Source organism: Apis mellifera, linkage group LG1 (genome assembly GCF_003254395.2).
Source record: "Apis mellifera strain DH4 linkage group LG1, Amel_HAv3.1, whole genome shotgun sequence".
In the NCBI taxonomy this organism is placed as follows: domain Eukaryota; kingdom Metazoa; phylum Arthropoda; class Insecta; order Hymenoptera; family Apidae; genus Apis; species Apis mellifera.
Window position 1 is genome coordinate 5858279 of NC_037638.1, and position 19422 is coordinate 5877700.

The following is a 19422-nucleotide window of genomic DNA, read 5'->3' on the forward strand; positions in this document are numbered from 1 at the left end:
GTGCTACTTGTTCATACATCAAATATTATCTTAGTTCTATGATCAAAGATTGACTTTGTACTACTCGTAATATAATAATAATTATATTAGAACTAATCAGTTCCACTTGTCTAATGAAATTTAATTTATTTCACTTGTCGTTTCTTACAGCTATTGGTCTATATAACTTATATTCTGTCTTCCCATTTTAAATATCAATGGTCGATTTATACTCGTCTGATCCAACCACATTTTATTTCACTTGTCCATTCTAATTCATTTTTAATCGCCCATTGTTAATCTATACTACTTGTCTGACCATGCAATCGAATCGATGCATTAATTGTTCTTTATCACTTTTTCAAATGAATAATTTACACTATTTATCAATTGTTCAATTTGTCCAATCATATCTGGCTCTAATAATCTACCCTATTTTTCCACCCATTATCATCAATACCTTGCTTTTCTAATAAATAAACGAACTCTAATTCGTTTCACTCGTCGTCACTATAATCGACTTACTCCACTTCTTTTTCGATTAATATTAATCCACGCTACTTAAATCTAATAAACAGACAAACCTGGCTCTTCAGTCGCTATCGTTATGACTGACTTACTCTACTTTTCTAATAAATAAACGAACTCGTTTCACTCGTCGTCACTATGATCGACTTACTCCACTTCTTCTTCGATTAATATTAATCCACGCTACTTAAATCTAATAAACAGACAAACCTGGCTCTTCAGTCGCTGTCGTTATGACTGACTTACTCTACTAATAAATAGACGAGTCTAACTCGTTTCGCCAATGACCGATCCACTCCACTTCTCTCCCCATTATTATTAATCTATTCTACTTTCCAAATAGACAAATCTAACTTGTTTCGCTATGATCTACTTCTCCATTTCCCATTATTATTAATCTATCTAATAAATATACCAAATCCTTTTCACTCGCCCTCACAATGACTGATCTGTTCCACTTATTCCACAAGTCTTCGCCATTTTACACCACTCTACGTCCATTTTTCCCACATAAGACAAGAATGCCGTGCACACCTCGTGCATCGTTCTCAATTCCATCCTCGAGTCGCAGTGGAAGAATCGTACAAATAGCGATCCCGCGATACAAACGCTTAATTAATCCCCCGACGGGAGAGGAATTGAAAGCCGGCTTATCGCTGCTCGTCAAGACTCTGGCCCAAGCTGATATCCATTTAATTAAGAGCACGCGGATAGAATGTCATTATCGTTTCGACCGTTGTTGCACGCGGCTCCCTCTCAACTTTGCTTACACACCTGGAATCGTGCGACTCGTCGATAAGCCAAGCAAACAGGATTTACACCTTTGCGAATCTTCGATCAGTGGAACTGGTCTGTTTGAATAGAAGGAATGAATAAAGTTTATATATTACAGATTTCTGAAGAGAGATATCTTTTTTTTTTTTTAGTTATTTTGGAAATTTAAGAAGGAAATTCGTTTCTAATTCTAAGTGGGTATTTTTTTTTTTGATATTTCGAATTTTAGATATTAATTGTGAAATTGATATTTGTAATATTTCTTGTAATATTAAGTGGAATTTTATATGAATTTAAATAGATTCATTATATATCAACGATATGTACGTTACGAATAGGGAAATGAATGGAGACCACGGTACAGTTATTTCTGTTTTCGATACACCTTGGAAAGTCTGCGAGGGAATATGGAAAGAGGGGTGGTTACACGTCAGTAATTTTGGAGAAAGCCGGATCGTAAATCCTGAAATCCATTACTTTCCAGAGATGCGTCCAAGTCTGGTTCTCGTGTCGGTATACGTTACATTAGTAGTTATTGTGGAACTGGAAGAGATTCCACGAATCTTCAAATCTTTTATGTGTTCTGGTTAACCCAGACATGCCTATTACCGTTTTGAAAAAGAGATGGATTTCAAGTGTACGTATATTTTATTTTCGAACCAGTTTGTGCACTGCTTTCTTCCATATTTTCGTTCTTTAATTCCATTCCATCGAAGTTGAAAAGTTCGAGGGAATCTTCAAATTTCGAGCGTTTATCGATTTCAATTTTAACGGGAAATCTCCTCGTTAAAATATCTTGGATCTTTCGATCTTTGGAAATATTTAATAGGAATATTTAATTTACGAATTTTTAATATCGTAGATTATCGTAAACGATCGAAATTATTACGTCTCGTTTCTTAAAACTCGACTCGTTCTACTGATTCGATCAATGATCGATCTCTACCACTTGTTCGATTACACTCGATGTATTACCACTTGTCCGACGAATGACTCACTTGTATTACTACCGTCCAGTTTCATTCTTGCTCGCACTTTTGCTTGGCCTATACTACTTGTCCACGATCCCACAGCCTCTACCGCGTAAAAGCTTCGATTCGAAGTCACCAATTAATAGAACCCGTCCCATAAAATAACAATCGCGTGCAGCAAACAATTTAAACAATTTTACGTCCCGACAATTTTCGGGAAATTAATGGAACACAGGCGAGGCCATTAAAAGGCAGTGAAGATGCAATTAGACGGTCAAGTACGAAGTAATCGTTGGCTGACGAGAAACGCTCCTATTCTACTTACACTGCACTTAACTCGTTGACCGAGTGAGTCAGCTTTCAAACACGCCGCCGCGCATCGTTCGATAACGATTCTCACTCGGGTTTACGACACATGTCCGACTCTGTCAAATGCCCGATTTTTTATCCGATTTATTTTGCTCGTCAAACTTTCTTTCTTTCTCAATTAAAAATATAATTAAACGAAATATTATATAAATACTTTTTTTTTTATATAAATATTATTTATATTTGCTGCTAATTTTATAAATATTTATATTTTAATTTAAATATTTATATTGCGTACGAAATAATTGCAAAATATGTAAAAACTATACAGAATTTTAAAGTTGTGCGAGAAGAAAAAGAATTGGAAGAATTTTGTTCGATCGGTAAAGAAAAAATTATCGATCGAGCAAATTAAAATAAAGAATATTAATGTTACATGTCGAGTTTTCAAGCTCAAAAGTTTTCACCAATGGTTATTTAAACCCGTAAAAGGAGCATGAAACTTTTCAGTTCCGATTACAAATCCCGATTTCCTGCCCGCGAACAAAAGATTCCTCGTTCGTCATCCGGTTTTCACATCTTACCGCCACACGAGAAACACGAAACACGAATTTATCGAGTTTAACGGGATTTCAAGGGAAACATTTCTTCTCCTTGGCCATTCAAAGTTTTTTCACGTTGACGGAACGTGATGTCTACTTTTATACTCTTATCGAATCGGATCGATGAATCGAAATACGAATTATTTATCTTAACCCGCCACACAAATTTCTTATTCAACAAACATGGATCCTTTAACGTGAAAGTAAAAGCGGTTGGAAAAAAAGAATTTTCGAATCAAAATGTTGGAATTTCTCTACAACTTTTGTATCGAAATGTAAAATATACTTTTAAAATAATTTTACGATTTTTAATTTTAATAAATAAATCGTAAAGTATTTCAAACTCCATCATTACGTACAGACATTCTATAAAAAGAATTCTTGTTTCTCGAGCAAACAACACGATCAAAGACTATCCCAGAAACATCCATAAGCATCTCCATACTTCCTCCACAATTACAATCATTTTCTAAAAAAAAAAAAAAAAAAAAGAACAGCCCAATGGATTCTTCAGCTATTATTCTCTTTCCTATAAAAAAAAAAAAATCTTGATACGAAACATCAGATCCGATCATCGTCCAGCATTTTTCCGAATTCATTCGCGAGTGGGAGAGGGATAAAACGACGCGTAATAAATCAGCGTCCCGCGAAAGGGATGCTCCGAGGAGCATCTCTCCTCCTCTCCCTCCTCTATCAACTCCTGTTTCCATAGTAGCGGAAACTTTATTATATACCGTGCGTAGTAATAGCGTGACGAGGCGAGCACGCCTATCCGGCCGATACAAAACTGCGACACCGACCGAGTGGGCGGCACTACTCTAAATCAAGGGATGAATATCAACGCGTAGCGGGACAATGTGGAAGCTGTTCCGTTATTTCGCGCCGGCCACCCTTTCCTGTCCGCGGCACCCGCTGTGACCCACATCCGTCGATTTTCGTCTGGTTTCGACAGGGGTGGGGGGTGGATTTGAACGAGGCGATAAGCGTTTGAAATTTATACGAAAGGAGAGGAGGGAGGAGAAGCGTGCGTTGAATTAAGTTTAACGTAAATATTTTTTTTTTGGAAATATATTTTAGAGAGATATTGTGAAATTTGAATTATCGTATCATTTGGAAATATTGTGGGCGAAAATTTCTGTTTTTTTCTTGGAGTATTATTTAGGGTAGATGACTTGTCGTATGTGAAACATTGTACGGCGGGTAATTGGTTTACTCCACTCGCCGGCAGTAACTGGATTATTCTACTATGTGTCTGATTATGAGGGATTGTTTTGTTCTACACTGTCTCGTCGTAATTGTCTTATTCTACTTGCCCGGAGATTGTTCTTGATCTTGGCTCTTATTCGATTTCGTCGATCGTGATTCAATTTGCCAAGCCGTTACTAATCCGGTTTTATTCCACTTGTTCGTCAGAATTATTAATTACATTCGTTCGATGGTATTTCTACTGCCTTCTACTTTGATTGATCGGTATCTATAGGTTGACCTATATTACTATGGTACGACCATAACTGGCCAATTCCAAAATTGTCTAATCACATCTTGTCTTGCTCCACTTGTTGTTTCGCCAATGGCTGATCCGATCTACTTCTCTAGCCCGTCATCCAACCGCTGTTTCTACTTGCCTAACTATGTTTGCTCTCCTATTCTATTTGATTAATCAACGGTTGATATATACATATGTCTCGTTTTATATTCGTTTTCACTGTGGCTGATCTATTCTACTCGTCTGCCCATTGCTAGTCTATCCTACTTGTTTAAATACAGCTGCGAGTGAGTCACATTTATTGATCCCGTCTATTTTATCCTATTTTTTGACCAACAATCGATACTAATTTGCCTAATGATGATTGGCTGGATCTATTTTTATTATTATTTGTTTCTTTGAATAATCTCAATTATTTTCAACTCGTTCTATTTTCTATGTATACAATACGGTGTATCAACAAACGAATCGAATAAAATTACTATCGTGTCTGATCTTTCATCACATTGTATTCTTGCGACCTTTTCTCGATAAACGAAACTTCAGAGGGTTGATAATCATCGATATCGACGTGGACCACCTTCGGCGACGTGGTAATTTCCGCAGTGGAATTCCTTCTGCCTTGCTCCGCCATTGCACGATCGTATTAACGTTACGTTAGGGTCTTGCAATTTTAACGAACCTGTTAACCATCGGCTAATGAGTCGCGTAATTCGACGAATAGCTTTCGAACATTGATATTACTTAGTTTTATTTTAAATGGAGAAATTTGCATCGCTGCAATTTTTAAATAAATTTTCAAATTTCGTCCACTCTTAGAATATTAAACTCTTTTATTTATTAACGAATATTAATATATATACAAATTTGTATCTTTTTTGATTGATTTGTAAATAAATAAATATTAGTGAAGTATTTTTAAAAAAGGGTTCATAAATTTGTGTATCTTCGTAAGAAAGTTGCAAATATTAAAATTTTATTTTCTCCTTCGAGAAATCTCGATAAAGCAAATAATCGTTCGAACTATTTCTTTAGATATTTTCTTATTGTTAACCAAGTTCTCTGCACAGCTTCGTATTTCTCTGTGTATAAATCTAAGAATATCATTTTTCCGTATATTTCTATGTATCCCTTATTTCCCCGTGTAGGGGATCCGCGAATAGAAAATATTCCACATTTTTCCACGCGTTTTATCTCTCATCCGTGAAAAACACGCGTTTGTTTCACGTGTAGAATAGCTGCGATGCAAATTATGGGACGATTCATCATTCTTTCTAAATAAATTAAGGGTATAGCAACGTATAAGATCGATCAGAATTATATCCTAATTAATTTGTAATTTACAGGTATCAAAAAATTCCTAACAAAAATAATTAAACGGAAAAAAGTGAATATATTAATAATTATAAACTTATTCTACGATTCGCTCTATTTAGGTTAAGTGTTAACTCACTGGATAACGCTACATTACAGTTATCTGCAATTATTCGAGCGATAAATTATGGAAGTCACTTTATTCTTATTTCAATATTCTCTCGTTTCGTTCGATTTTAATAATTGATCTTTGCAACTTCTTACTTCATTCTTCTCTAATTATAAATACAAATTTATTCTTACTTCTTCCTTAAATTTCCCTTCCCTCCAAACTTCTGTCGCTCCCTCGAAAACAAACTTCGATAATGCTTAATTATCTCGTCGAGTTGACGCCACTGTCGGCATCGAAACGTTCGTACCGACAGAGCGATACCGGACGCGATAAGGTTGAATAAGGAGGCACAAGTACACGCGTATGCCAAAGTTTTGCGCGTCGAGTGGCTTTCGAGTGCAGCACACAGTCATCGAGAATGTCGATGACAGCGCGATGGAGTGGCGCGCGTTAATTTGAAAAAGTATGGATTGGCTAAAAGTTTGGGATGGCAAGTTTCTCAGAATCGACGATGAATTTTTTTCGATAATTTTATCTTACGATATCCCATATTCCTCTCCTCGAAAGTATTATTTATCGATCGAAATTTAAAAGTGATAATAATAAAATTTCTCTTTTAGGATAAATAGCCAGTTTCTTGTGATTTGATGTTCATTCAAAATTGCAAGGAATATTGGACAATCTGTTGATTTTGAATTTCTTTTTTTTTTTAAATAAAAAACAAGAAGAATTGAAATTTATATACGAAAACTCGAGAAAGAGATCGAATCATATTCCCTTTTTTTTCTATTTTTCGAAGAAATGGAGGATCGTTATTGGGAATAAATATTTCTAGGAGAAAAATCGAGGGCAAGATTTCTCCGTTTGTTTTATCAAGGATTGGTTTCGCGGGGCGCAGGTGAATCGAGGAACAAAGCTTGAACACACAAAAGCTTGCGTTATCGATCCTCTTGTTAACCCTGTTTCTATTAAAAATGAGATATTTATACGGGATCGTCTTCGACGCGATTTCATTCGAGCTCTATCTTCGTATACCGTAAATACCGTGGACGTGTTCCACGCGAGTGGAGGCGGGAGAGGGGAAAGATTGGAATCGATGCTTCTTTAGAAAGAGTAATCTCTCCTTTTTGTTTCGCTGTTTCTTTGGAAATTGCCTCAATCGTCCTTCCTCACGTAACGTTGAATTTTCTTTCATTGGATAAATACTGTTGTTAAATTATAGCGCTGTTAGTTGTGTGTAAAAGTGTTTAAAATAATGTTTAAATTTAATAGAGGATGCGAACGTAACGTAGTTTAAAGAAAATCTTACTTTTTTTTATTGATTTTTATTATAAATATATAAGAGAAACTGTTATATATTGAATTTATTTAAAATCTTTTTTAAAAGGAGAATATAAAAATAATGATGTGAAAATAATTTAAATAAAAATAATCTTCTTAAATTATTAGAATTTTAAGCTAATTATTAATTTCTAATTTTCTTTCATATAGTTATAATACTGGATAATGATTTTTTAAAAACAAGTAAATGAATGAAAGTGAATTTTAAAATTAAAATATTTGAAGACAATGAATGAGAAAAGAATTTAATTTACTATCATTTAGAATTTACAGTTACTTGAAGAAAAAAACATACAAGATCGATTGAACCAATTTGCAGTAAATAAAGAATCGGGCGATGACGACCGCGTTTCCCCGTTTTAATTACCCCGCCAATCGCGGAGTAAGCATGGCGCATTCGTTGTCGAAACTTGCTCTCGTTTGCCTTCTGTTACGTCCCAAACCTTGTAAGCTAAAGTTTTAATGAACGACGCTGTGCGACTCGGGTATTCCCTACAGTCTTCCATTCTTTCAACGATGGTCTTTTTATTCCTATATCGATTTCAGTTAAACGGCCGAATTTCAATGATAATTAATCGGTGGTCTGTGTTTAACCATTAATTTTCGTACAAAGCGAGGCGCGATTTATTTCCAGAAGAAAATAAATAACGCAGAATTCCTGCGAAAATAATTACGATTATCGATTTGTTTAATACTTATTGATGCATTTTGAGGTTACTTTTACACTCGATGTCTACTTTAAAATATCGTGGTTTAATTATATTATAGGTTAAGTTATAAATTTAAGTTAAGTGTAACCTATTTATTTGCGGTATACATATATTTCAAAATATTGTGTTTTATATTAGATTATAGATCATGGATAATAGGTAGCTAATTAAATCTTGCCCTAAATCTAATTTAATATTATGTATTTTCTAAAATATTATTATTCGGTTCTACGGTAGTCAAAAGATCCATCAGAGATCCTTGAAATTACATATAGTATTGTGTAAACGGATCTATATTATTACAATGATGGACTACTCGCATTCTACATATTTATATTTCAAAAGATATCAATAAAAAGAATTGAAAGGACAAAAAAAATGCAATTTCCAAATGATAGATCTACACAGAATCAAAGAAAAATATTAAATCCCAATACTACTATCTCCAAGAAAACTACTAACAACTAAAACGAGAAAAAGACACAATTTCTATTTCCTGAACGATAGATCCAGGAAAACGCACAGCAAACCCAATCACAAAGAAAAATATCGAATCCTGCCCTATTCTTTATATCCCAAGAAAGGTATCAACAAATCAAAATCAAAAAAAGTCGAGAAAAAAGGAGTTCCTATTCCCGGATAACAAAAGATCTACAAAAAGAAACACACATACACACACAACAAACGCAATCACAAACGCGAAGAAAAGTATCAAAACCTAATCATAACAAAAACTTAAAAAAGAACAGAAAAATACGCAATTCTTATTTCCAGATGACAGATCCACGCAAACAAACAAACGGTTAAAAAGGTAATAACAAAGAATCAAAGAGAAAACGTCATATTCCTATTCCCTTTCCAAGAAAGGTGTGTCTTGCAACGAGAAGTTAAGAGCGAGAAAAAGACGCGACGAATTCCCATTTCCGGATCCATCGGAACCAAGCATCGCTCGGGTCCTCGCGCTTCACTTCCTCCAAGGAGGTGGTCGAAAACGGTCCGAACGGGTCCAACGACGGGTTGTAGACGAAGCTTTAACGCGTTATCGTTCAGGATCTTCTCCTTCCCTCTCTCCTCTCCTCTCTTCTTTCTTCTACCCTCTGTGCTCGTCTCGCGTGCCCTCCCTTTGGTGTGCTTTTCTCGGAGGGACGATTGACGTATCGATTCCGTGAGGGAAGCGGGCACCAAGGGTGGTGCAGTCTGGCCTTCGCCGTCGTGTCTGCGTGGTCCAAAAGTGATGTGGCGTCGTCGACTGGCGAGGAGAAGGAGGAGAGCTTCTTTTCGTTTGGCTTGCCGTTTCCCTCCGATCGGTCAATCGATGCGTTTCTCACCGTCTCGGCCCACGTGACTTAACCTAGAAATACGAGTGTGTGCATTATGGCTCGTGTTAATATTTGGACATTGCGGTGCTTTCGTGACAGTGTGATATCGAATATCGATTTTCAATGGCGGTGAAAAATGGATGATGCGTGTTTTAAAATCAATGATTTTATAGATTTATAGAGATAAAATTCCTCGAGTCGAGAAATTTTAATTCTAATTAAAATGATATTCTTGAGAATAATTATATATATGGGTAATTTTAAATTTTAAATTGAATTAAAAAAGAATTAAAAACTCTTGATTTAACACACTAATAAGTTAAAGAAATAAAATTTTTCAAATTTTCATACCAATATTTGTACATTTATTTTGACAAGTCTAAAAATCGATCTTCCAAATGTATCAAGAAATAACCTCACAAAGTAATAATCTCTTCCATAAATATTAATGCGTAACTTCATTTTATGTATGAAATCTTCCAAATCTTCCAAACGGAGGAAAGGTTCACCGATGCGAAAACTTTAAAGAAAAGTTTCGACGACCTTTGATTGATTTTTTTTCACTCCTCTCATCTCGTACCAATTGTTTCAAAAGAAAAACCTAAAAAAGGCAATTTGTCCGTTTGTCATCGTTTATACTTGGTCGGTTGTGGTCTCAGAAACGTCGATGATCACTCGTGGTTCTAGAAAACTCTAAAGAGCAAAGATAGAATTCGTTTGAGAAATGGAATTCTGCGAGCACGTTGGGGGCATGTTGATCCAGTGACAAGACACGTGACTGAATTTCGAAGAATAGTGGCGTGGTCCTCTCCCAAGCTCTTTTAAAACTACAAAGCAAGTGTTTCTCGACCTGTGACTTATATTTGGACCAGTTCAGAATCTCGACGGTTATTTTCTGTGAAAGAAAAAGAAAAAAAAATAAATAAAAGAAGTGGATCGATATCGGATGAAGTTCACGCGAGTTTTAAATAAGAATGTTAAAAATATTCTCCAAGGGGATCCTTTTCGAATATGAAGAAATTTGATGGAGTTATTCGTGAAAATGTTTTGTTGCGAGTCGATGAACGGATTAATTTGGAAAAAGTTTGGCAATAATAACTGGAAAGTTGTGGAAAATTGTTGAAATATAAATATCGATTCGAGAATTGTATGAATACAAAGAAATTCTGACTTTCTTCTAAAAAAACAATGTAAACATAATACGATAATTGAAATCAGAAACGAAATTAATTTCGTTTAAAAGAAGAATACAAATATTTTTGTTTTGAAAAAAGATAAACTTAATTTTTGAAAAAATACTAAATTTCTAACAATTTATTACGAAATATAATTTTTCATGGAATTAAAATTGTTAATTCAATTATCGAAACCTAAATAATTATCTTTGGCACGTTCTAATCTAATGGAAAGATAATTCAAATTCTACAAGTGAACACGTTAAACCGATTACGACGTTTTCATCGACGTAGCATCGTCGCAAATGCTAAGGAACATCAAGGGAAATTTAATACAAGCATTTACAGGTGCTCCATTTGCTGATACCATCCGTATATTCCCCCTGACATCGTTGAACGAGCACAGTCGAGATTTAGGAGGACTTTGTATTCGTTAATTCTATTCCTTTCTGCTAGCTTTATCCCAAATATCCTTAATATACTAGAGATTAGACGAAAAATATTGAGCTGGTATGAAAGTTATTAAACCTTTAAGTCTTTAAAGCCAAGATAAACAATTTTGTGTTTTTTAAATGAAAATCGTTGCTCCTTGGAGATTAGAGAAATTACTCCTATAGACAGAGAACAATTCACGTCATCAAATATATAGAATTTTGAAATTGCAATGCAATTCAATTGTGAGCGTAAGCTGCTTGAATCATCAAGTGGATAACAAATAGTGCAAAGAAGCAATTTAAATATATAACAATTTTGGAATTACAATTCAAAGGATGTAGCTGCTTAAGTTATTAAATGGTTAAAAAATACTACAAAAAAGCAAGCTACAAATACAAATCATCAAATGAATTGAGGTTATAATTCAAAGAAATCAAATTCAAGTCAAATATAATTCAAAGTAACTTTGGAAAATAGAAAATTTGTATTGTGTAATTTAAATAAAATTTAAACTTAGATTTTGAAGTATTAAAAATCACAAAATATATCAAAATAATAATTAACAAGACCAAATTATCTTATAAAAAAATCATTCCAACGCGCAATTACAATGAGAGTAATCAAACAATTAAAACAATCGAAATTTCAAGATGGAATCTTGAGAATTTGGAGACATGATTAATGCATGAATCATCATTGTGTTCGATGCACAATGAATTCGAATTAGGAACCCTCTTCACGACACGACAATGTTCGTCACCAGGCGACCAAACGTCGATCTAAGAGTCCCACGGGAATTATTCGCGTCGAAGACTCAACCTCCTGACATTAATGCGAGGACAGGACGATCTGGCCAGTGACAGGATCACGAGTGGCCTTTCTGTGCAAATAATAGTGCTTGATCCATGCTTTTGTATCTGAAGATGTTCGATGTTCGAAGATGATCCTTGGTTTTTGGGATAGATAAGTGTTGGAATCACGGAGTCGTCGAAGGAGATTGGTGGTGATCGAGCGAAAGCTCTATCGCTCTTGCAGGTTCGTTTCTTGAAATATTATTTGTAAAATGAAATGAAAAATGATTGAGTGTTTGACACTAAAATATTTAATTAGTATTATATAATGCTATATGATTTGGAATATATAAAATTATGTATATTTATGTTCTTAGTTTTCCTCTTTATTTGTTTTATATTAATTCGTTATTATATTCATATTAAATTCATAAAGATTGATCATTTATAAATATTACATCAAATTTTTCTTCTCATAAACAAAAATTATGTTTATGAAAGGTTAAGTGATCATAAAAATGTTTAAAAAAATAATTTTTCATTTATAAAAATAACAATTCTAAGCAAATAATGATTATAAAAAGAAAATAATCCAACTATTTTAACTTTGCAATAAATAAAATTATATAAAAAATAGAAATATTAAACTATAAAATACTTGTTCAATATAAGAAACTTTTATATCAAATGTATCTACATAAAAATATAAATAAAGTAAAGTATATATATATATATATATATATATATATATATATATATATATAATAAAGTAAGAAATAAAATATTTTTTCATTTTATCATAGAAAGAATTTCAAGCAAACATTACATCCCAAAAATAACTTAACTATTTTTATTCTATAATAAATTTTATATATTTCTAAATGACTAGCATATAAGAAAAAGGGATATTATTCTATAATAGACTTCTCGTGTATCAAATATCATCACATAGACAATTTTTGTATCAAGTGCATTTAGATGCATTCATAAAAGTATTTAACTAAGCAACTTTTCAATTATATTAAAAGAACTTCAACTAAACATTAATCATCAAAAAAATAATTAAACTATTCCAATTCTATGACAAACTACATTCTTAAAATAAATATTATATAAAAAATATATATTGCAATTTATAATAGATTTTTGTAATACAGGAAATCATTATATATTATTATATTAACTATATTCAAATACATTGAAAGAAACATCCAACAGAACACTTTTTTAATTATTATTAAAACAATTTCAACTAAACATAAAATGTATGTAATCTAACCTCTCTAAATCTATAATATAAGAATATATCTATAAAGAGATTTCAATTCATGATATATATATATATATATCTTTATCTTTCAATATACAATATACAAAGCCTTTGCAAGTCCAATTTTGCAAGCCTTTGAAAACGCATTTCAAACGCATTGTAAAGTTTGAACCACGTACCTTCTTTGAAAATAGCTTTCGGAATCACGAGTCAAATCCTTTGATATCTCCGTCAAAGAAACTCTTTTACTTCATAATCTATGAAAACCAGGTATCTTTAGAATATCAATAGTTCTTTTTCTTTCACTCGACACTTTAACAGAAACTAAACTATGGTAACTGAAATTTACAGTTGCCTTGCTTTGTTTCGACTTCATAACTGTCTTGAAGTATGCAACATTTCGATAACAATCGATCGAGATCTAGTTCTATTGGGTTACATGCATATTTCACGTGATTCCGCTAGTGTGTAACTAGGAATTTGATCAATTTCGCGAGTGTTACGTTTCGGTAGAAGTGATTATAGGGACGACGACATGGTATTTGAGATTTGATTCAATGGGGTTCAAATAATTGTTGAACCTAACGCCCGGTATCGATCGTTGAAGCATAGACACAGTTAATTAAGTAGTGAATACTCGAGACGTGAGAAAGATGATAGTGTTAAATTCGATTGACTCGTGAAATATTCTGTGAATTCGAATAGAAAAAAAAAAGTGTAACTTTGACATATTCTATAGTTCGACATTTCAAAAGAAATTGAAATATTAATATTAAAATTTATGATAATTTATTTTTAGTGTTTATATATATATAATATTTTATTTTATAATATTTAATTAAATGTTTTTTTCCAAAATGAAAGAAACGAAAATAAATATAAAAAAAAATTTTAATTTTTGATCTCGGGTCACTAAAAATACAAATTAGCGTATAAATAATTGTATTGGCAAAAGTTTGCCACTTGATCCGTGAACGTGCTCGCATACGGCCATTTTGAAATTTTTTTTCGTTTGAATTGCTACATGCCGCGGCGTGAAATATTCGACACGTTCAATCGTTCTTCAAACATTTTCCATTTTATCGGTTCAACAGGTAGGCCATAGTTATATCCATAGTTGCAAACGTTTTACTAAACCGACTAAATTAAAATCAGTACCAGATTGTCGTATTTCTTTGATTTGAAAATATATTGCTCTTTTTTGCGCTGTATTTCGTGAATCATAGTTGATTTAAAAAAATTATATCGATTCAGTTAGGAAAAAAGAAATTATGAATTATATAAAATTTATTTAGAATTTAATTTAGAAGATGATTGTTTGAAAAATAAATAATAAAATATAATTTATATAATTTTATAAATAATATTTTTGTTTATATGAAAGAAAAATGTATATATTGTAAAAGAATAATTGTTCTTTTATAAGAATTATATTTTAGATGTGATTTTATTTAGAAATGAATATAGATATAATAAACTGATTAGAAATATATTGAATGCAAAGAAAATTTTTTTAAATAATTTTAATGTTATTGTTTTATGTTGAAATTATTCAATTCTTTTATGTTGATTGAGAAAAAGGAAAAAAAAGAATGGAAAAATTATTTCATTGTAGATTAATTAGCAATTCTTTAAGTAAAATCACTTTTGAATAAGATCTTTTGGATAGAATTTTTCTTTGAATAAAATTCTCTTTCTTTTCTTGAAATTAGGTTAGGTTATCTTTTTTAATCATTTTTGAATAAGATTCAGTATTGGATAGAATTTTTTTTAGATGTTTCATATTTGAATCTTTTTTAGATTTTTTAAATAAAATTTCTATTGGAAATCTACATTTGAATAGGATTTTTAGACAGGGACTTCTTTTAGACAAGTTGTTTTGTATGATAATGTTTTCATTTAAATAGAATCTATTCTAAATTTCAAGTATTATATATACAATTCATTTGTATAATACAAAAGTTTAATAATTTTAATATTAATATAAACTTAATATAAATATAATAAATAAAATCTTTTTCATAGAAGGATGCTTAGAGATTATATGAAGAATTTTGTTTTTTTTTAATAAGTAGATAAATATATAAATAAATTGGATATTAATAATTAATAATCACGTGGCTTAGTGTTACATCATTATATTATTAAATTACAACAATAAATTTTTGTCTTCAATAATTATTTTTATTTTAAATTCTATTTTAAATTCTCGTTTTAAAAATTCTTTTTTATATTTTCACAATTATAATCAAAGTAACTCAAAATAGTTCTTGATCAAACGTTAAATGATGTTGGATAATTGACAAATGGCAATCAGCAAATGATTAATCGGCGATTAATAGTCTGATTCATGGAGTGATTTTGCACGACAAACCTATTAAACGCGTTTTTTCTTTCGAGAATTGGCCATTTTCCAAAAATCGTTGCTTGTCCCTGACAGTCGGTGAACCCTTAAAGCGTCATTTGTTTCGCAAATATTCGCGACCTGGCCAAGTAAAACGACGCGGAAATCGCGTAATCGCGGTGAATCATCGTAATAAATAATAAATCTTTATGGCGAATCCGTTTCTATTAATGCTGGAATATTCACTTAATACTATTCATTTCGTGGGATGTTGATGCGACTCTCGCGTGTCTCTTCATTGAAAATTAATACGATTTCAAGATAAGATTTTTTTATTTTTAAACATCATGTAGGTTGTATTCGTGTTAATTTCAAAATATTTCTTCGAATTTTAAAATTGTTTATTTTATTAATCAATACAATTTGGATATATGAAGAGTATAGATAATATATAAATAATATAGATAGCATAGATAGTATAGATAGTGTAGATCAATTATTTGTCTCACGTTATATATAATATAGTCAAACTAGTCTGTTACTTATTTGATAAATGGTATAGACAATCAACTGAGATTAAGATACTTTTAGCATCTTATCTTGAAAGATTAAACTTCGAACCATGCGCTTCCGGTGCACAATTTCTCCATCAATTTAACATCGTAATTTGTAAGACTAAGTACCTTTTAAAGGGATCCGTATTATGCCATCGTTATTTGAAACTGGATGCTTTCGAGCGAAGAAATATCGTTGCTTTCGACGAAACAAATAGTTCCTAGGAAATTAACGTGAGGAATATCTTTCTTAGAATTGGTAAAGGCTCCCTAATTATTCCAGATTATTGGAATTTCCGCCATTTCACTCCTTCCTTCATTTATTGATTGTTATTCTTAATGCAATTTCCAAGTTGGACCTTCGTTTTCAAATGATATTTTCTTTGAATTAATTAGAAGCGATGAGTTGTGAAATTGAATTATGATTTCTCTTAAATATGTTATAAAATGTATAATATAAAAGTGAAAAATTATTTTTGTTTATTGTTATATTTAATTATTTTGTAGTTTTTATTTTTATCTTTAATTAATTTCGAAATTATGGATAAATCGAGAAAATAAATCGAAATTTAAATTAGAAAAATTCGGGAGAATTCGAGGGAAATCTCGAAAGTTTCGGATCGGTTCGGCTACAATCGGCTATATTCGACTGCAATCAGTCATGTTCGGCTATATTCGGTTGCAATCGGCTGTTCGGCTACAATCGACTATATTCGGTTACAATCGGCTATGTTCGGCTATAGCAATAATTCCAATTTTCATGTGATCTTAAAATCGCAATTTAGACCGTTATAATTTAAAATATTTAATCCTGTACATATTAGAATTACTTTTTAGAATTTTATTTAGAGATTTTATTTAAAGAGATAATAATTTAAAAATGATATAATGAAAAATAGGATTCGAAAAAATTCCTTTTATCCATAAATCGTTCCAACAATCACGAAAAGTTGTACGAAGAAAATTGCGAGTGCTATGAACTAGAAGAAGTTGACGACTTCTAATTTCTGGAAGAAAATGGTCAGAGGAAATGGAAGCAAATTGAAGGAAACGAAACAAAAGTAAGTTTTGTCTCGAGTTTGGCAATTTTACCGTCATAAGGCAATAATTACCTTTACCTATTTTATTTCTGAGATTGAGGGGGAAGACTCGTGCATATTGCTGAGCCAGTAAAGTGCTCAAGAGATAAATGAGAAGGGAAAAAAAAGAGTATTGAGAGAATGCGCCGTAAGATAAATGATATCTACTCACTGCTGTGCATTTACAAGAAAAGAGATTAAGAAGACTTGCTCGTGGCTTTGCTCATTTATTTTTCCAAAGATAATTCGATAATTGATACGAGGTGATTTTTTTACTCGAATTCGTTATTAATAAAGCGTTTTTTTTTGCGTTATTATTTAATACATCATTATTCGAATCACGATTAAATTTATATTCAAGTATTTTAATTCAAGTTACATTAATTTGAATAAGATTAAATAAATTTTTTCTGTGTAATTCTATTTCTATTTTGAAAACTTTTTAAAATTTTTAGAAATATTTTTTTTTTATTTTTAACACAAGTAGTAATTAAATTTAAATTTACAATATTTAATTAAAGTCGTAAACGCTTTTAAAATTCCATATTATTTTCATTTGATTTCAACTCAGAAGTGCTGTTCGTTTGTAAACATAGTCTTGAATTAAAAACTGGTGAATGAGAATCATATTCACGAGTTTTACCAAACACTCTACTGAATTGTTATCGAATTTTCAACAACATAAAATCGACACAAATTCTTTTATAATATATATATGTGTATGTATGTGTGTAGAGAATTAAAGAATATAATTTGAGATTCTTAATATTGAAAACAGAGAGGATAAATTGAAAATTGAGTCAAGTGAAAAATGTAGGCATAGGAAACTGGCTATCCAGTGAAATTTGATTCAGAAATTAGTTTCTTTAACACGCCATGGTTTCAAGATTCGGAATCCTACGCTTTGAACTTTCAATCTCACTCTGACGTGGACTCTTCGTTAATCCATGTCGAGATCAACTTTGACAAATGGGATCAGTCAGAATTGCTTTTGGAGCGAGGCTATCTCTGATGTAATTGCATTTCTTGATTTCAGATGTACATAATCATCCTATAATTAGATGTCTAATTTTTTTTTTGTGTAAAAATATGAAAGAATTATATATTATCGTAGATACCAAGCGATGATTATTTCTTCAAGTAAAAATTGTATTATAAATCTACTTTGCTTGTTTTATTTTAATCCGTGTCCTTTTTTTTTCGACAACAAAAACTTATTGTGATAATTGGGGAATACGTAAAAATTTTCACATGTACAGGGAGATTCGATCATTTTAATCGCAGGAAAATTGAAATTCAAGCTATTTAAATAGAAGAATCGAAATTTAATTTCGATATGATTCGATCAGAGCTTTGATTTTTCTTTTTCGATTTTACTGAACATACAACAATTTAAAGTCAAAATAATCGTATCGATATCGATTTGATGCAATCCTTTTCCAATAATAGAAATGATTCCTTGTAATCGTAATTAAATTTTAAAAAAATTAAAAAAAAACAATTCTTTCTTTAAGTAGTCGATACAGAATTGAAGAGATACCCTCAATCAAGATCAAGTTCTTTCTTTTATTGTATTGGATCGCCAACGTAGATATTTAAAATATTCCACTTTTTCTGATTAAACGACCATATTTCGAAATTAGAAAATTCAACTATTAGATCCTTGCCATTAAAATCTAGGACACGCGATTTATCTACAAAACTCGGGAATGGTTATGAGTCACCAACAGAATTAGCCAATTAGCAACAAGTTAGACAAACTTCTCTGTGCAAAGACAGCTCAAAAAAAAAAAACCAGTTATTTCACATAGTCACGAACAATTCGTTTTGCAAAAACACGTCTCATTAATATTCGCTTCAAGACTACATCATTAGAGCCACATCTAATTACCATTTCAACCTAACCTCAATTATTCTAATCAAACTGAAAATGTGTATATATATGTGTGTGTGTCTCTATGTATGTGTGTATAAATTCCAATACGAAATTTCCTTTTCTTTAATTCGACGAGTTTCGAGCAATTTGTTTCCCTTTGTTAAAAGTAACGGACAATGTTCCTCAAAACTTTTTTTTTGCTCGCTCTCTTTCTCTCTCTCTCTCTCTCTCTCTCTCTCTCTCTCTCTCTCTCTCTCTCTTTCTTCATATTTATCCATTTCCAACGGAAGTTGAATGGAGACCACATCCGGCCAAAGTTTCGACGAAAACTTTGTCCGTGGAAAAAATTTATCAGAATGTCTCTATAAATGGCCATTATACAGTTTAATGCCGCTATTCAACATTTTCACTGGCTCGTTTTAAAATTAAACATGGCGGAAAGCAAGGAAACTG

General features: G+C 31.7%; 1 protein-coding gene across 10 annotated transcripts in view; it reads left to right on the forward strand.

Moving 5' to 3' along the window:
- Positions 1-19422, forward strand: part of LOC100576291 — a 160215-nt gene that overhangs the window by 51488 nt on the left and 89305 nt on the right. The window lies entirely within an intron of this gene.